Raw genomic sequence first — 4000 nt, 5'->3', positions numbered from 1 at the left:
TCAATATTAACCTCATCCTGGCTCGCAACGTTGCGTGTGCCTCATGCCATTGCCTCCACCAAGACGAACTCCTAATCACTCTCATTGTTTAACGTCGGCTTCTCACCCAAGGTGATTGCGGCAGGCATCTACATGCCATGCTGTCTTATCTCACTCTGTGGTATGCCGCTACGGGAGACGTCGCTGCTGTTCGAGATGCCACAGCTCATCGCCAGCCGCGCCCTCCTACGACGGCCGTCTTAACTTCATGTGATGGCCTCCAATCTCACGCCCGGGGAAAATGCTCAGCTTGGCGGCCTTTTATGTTTTTCGGACATTTGCAACCTCCACACTACTTCGCAGTATCTGCTCTCACTGTGACGCACCGTATCGACACCGGCGTCCACAGAGCCAATATAAAGAGCTTTAGCGCAGCGCGATCCGCGGGTCATCACTGTGAACCGGCACCGCACGCCGCCGGTGCGTACGCGCAAGGTTGGCCCCGTTCGCCAAAGGTATGTGTGCAAAATTCTAGCATGTGACACCATCTGGCACCCACAAAATGGTCTGGCATACGCAGTGGAACACGCGGTGGCGGCTCACGGTAACAAATCGCGGGTCGCGCTACGCCGAGACAATCGCTGACCATACCACCTCTCCTGACCCTAACGGCAGGGCACCAACGCTAAGATTTGCTCAATGCTTGCTAATAATACCATCATCAACCCCCCCCCTCCCCACACACACACACACCCTGGACCGTGGCCCTCACCAGTTGATCTTGCAAAGAGAAAAACAAATAACTGCACGCGATGTTCGATTTTTGCTTTTTTAATACCTGTTTCTGAATAGCATGACTAAAAAGAGTCTATGCAGTCTGGCATGAATCAACAATGTCCTTGATTGTCGCCAAGTTTCAAAATTCTCCTCTATACATCTCCGTTCCACCTACTAGCAAATTGCAGTAAGTGCAGGAACGGGAGAGGGCCACACTTGTAACCCCTGTGAGTTTTAACCATTAAAATATGCCCTTCGCCTTATGCAATGCTTACAAAAGGCACACATCGCAACAGTTGGACTCAAACAATTCGTGGGCACTAGCATACATGTTTTCGATGTGAGTGAAATCACATTTGTATCAATGGTTCTGTGCCGACCATCTCATCAGCGGCTACATTTATAGTCTCTAAAAGCGCCTACAGCCACCGATTAAGGCTCATACATAAAACGTCATCTACAGCAACCAAATCAGCAACATACGAGAGTCCATCCGCTACATTGGTCATCAGAAAGTAAATCATTCGACAATATTATGTGACTCGAGGCCTGAACTGCTTTTTATAAAAACATATGAAGCCATATGCATATGAGCAGCTAATTGGATAAATTGTACTTCTGCTAGGTATGGCGTTGGAAAGTGGCTATGCCATCAAGATTCAGTGCGTACACAGTCATTGTGGTATCGCAGGAAATGAAAGTGCTGATACAGAAGCCAAGCTAGCCCATGCTGATGAGGCTTCCTTACCCTCTTTCTTTGAGAGTGACGCTGCTGCCTTACTGGCTCATTCACTGCTCTGCTCCATGTAGTTACATTGGACGATGAAGTTTGCCGATGTTGGTGAGTTCATGGCATGGCAATGAGCGTGTCTGGATGGCTGAAAAAGCAAGGAAGAAGGAAGAAGAGAACGGCTTGTCGGCACGATCATTCCCTATCATTCCTATCATTCCCTTTAGTAATTTACAATTTCATTCCTTTTTTTCATTGCTTTCTATTACATCGCCTCAAAATTTCAAGTTATTTCAGCAACACTAGCTCCTAATTATTAGGTTATTTATATCATATAGTCAAATCTTCATTATCAAAAATATTATGTCACCTACAACGAATTCTGGCCAATCCCCCACTGTGGGTATGTGCCATTACAACGAGGGAGAAGAAGAAGAAGAAGATTCCCTATGAAGCTTGGCCCTGGACGCTTTCGGGCCACAGGTCGCCAAGACCCAATGGCGGAAGCCGGGGCACGTACCGCATGGCATGGGCAGGGGAGAATGTCTTCAGGTGTAGCGGTGTCTTAGGTCTTGGGGTCTTTGGTCGGCGCATCTGGTCAGTCGGGTCACATATGGTCGTTCGGTTCTCTCGTTGTGTCGTTTGGTCGTGTGGGTGGCGTCTCGGATCAGTCTCTACGGCGTATCTTGTGGTCGGGGCAGAGGACAAGGCGTAGGAACGGCAAGGTCTTCCTGGGTCTGCCAGGCGGGGGACCAGTCATGCGATGACTCCTAACCTTCTGCCAAAGGCGCAAGAAGTCGCAGGGCGCCGAAGCTCCGGCCTAGGATGAGGGGTGATGATGACATACCCGGCACCTCCAACGAAATGGTACGGTGCGACAAACCGATGAAAACAACAGAGAACAGGGAGATGTTCGATGGCCGTAAGATGACGTTTAATGAATCGCGTCGGGCCTAGCGCGAGCGCTCCTGCCCGCGCCAGTGCCCGCTTCTTCCTCGTACGTAACATTATTATCTTCCCTATACAGGAGAGACGGCAATTGTGGAAACAAGTCTCAGGCAGTTGGACAGAAACCCTCTTTCCTAGAAATCTACTCTGGGCGACATACCGAAAGAAACTGATAACTGGTGGACGATGAAGGCCCTCTTCGAGTATTTAGGAGAAACAGGCTTGCAGTACTGCCTGTGACACTTGCGTGTACTACGCTGTGCGTGCCCAGCATGCATAAGGGTCTCTGCTGGAACATGTGAATGTGTATTTTGAATTTCTTCGAAGCAGTGACATTCATGTTTAGGCATTTCTGTCTGCATACAAAAAGAGCAGATGTCCTCTCCGACGAGTGGAAGTGTGGCTACTGCCTTCTGGAGCAGTGCGTAGTGTGTGTGCTGCAATAAAAGCGCAGTAACTGTGCCAGTATGTATTGAGTGGCAACTGGTGTGTATGGAAGCGTCGCCCACTGTGTACGAGGTCTCCTCAATACCTTCGATCACCACAAGGTAGTTTATTGTACTATGACATCGTCACCCTCCATTTGTGCCCTAACTCTCCTTTATTGTAACGAAAGCTGCACTGCGCTAGGTTTTTAAGCGGTCGGCAAGGCACCGTGGCACCGCGCCACGTGCCTTTGCCTAGCAACTGTGCAACCCTCAGCAACTATATACTGAGAGCTGGGCCAGGAGTTGGAGGAGAACAAAAACAGGAAGAGAGAGAAGAAAAATAAGAGCGAAAAGTGGCAAAAGAAGAGGTAAAATAAGAAGAAAAAAATAAGAAGACGAAGAAGACAGGTAGCTCGGTAGTTGGTAGAGGCGAACGACAACATCGAGTTTCTAGGACAGACGGTTCGTTCGCACGTTGTGACGGCGGCACATTAAATACAGGTGTCCACTGAAACATCCGCTGCAATACTCACAGCTTTGGCTCTTCACTAGGTTCAAGCTACGCTTAAAACTCCCAGTTTTTTCTCTTTTCCCCCTTCCTCAGTACAGAGTAGCAGGCCAGGGTATCTTACCACCAGCCGACCTCTCCTCCGTTCCTTTCAATAAATACATTTCTCTCTCTCATCTCAATCGACTGTAAACGACCCTGAACGTTACTCTCTGAACAACGTAAACTGTTCCTAACAAAATTATTAGAAACCGATTATTACAAGATAGCAACCACTTGTAACGAGTTACGTAAAAATGTACTATGGTCCGCAAGTTATATGCCGGAGAAGGCGGTATCAGGACATATGCCTATGATACTCGGTATGGCCACAAAACATTTCGTTGCCAAATCTGTTCCAGGCCTGCCAGTGGTATTAAAAATTTCTAAAGTTTTTATTTATATAGTTGCTCTATGTGGAGTTCTTACTGCATGCTTTGGTCGGTGTACCACCAAAATAGAGAAAAACGTCGGTTCCATACATGTAGTTGAATTACAAATGTTCGCTCAGCCCCACAGAGGGGCAAAATTTTGTGCTAAACAGGTGACGAGGTGGTATTGCGGTTTACCTTGTTTAATGTTTTATTTTAT

Source organism: Amblyomma maculatum, chromosome 8 (assembly GCF_055883805.1).
Source record: "Amblyomma maculatum isolate TAMU_Amacu chromosome 8, ASM5588380v1, whole genome shotgun sequence".
NCBI lineage: Eukaryota > Metazoa > Arthropoda > Arachnida > Ixodida > Ixodidae > Amblyomma > Amblyomma maculatum.
The sequence above is the reverse complement of the archived record's forward strand: the minus strand, read 5'-3'. Positions refer to the sequence as shown.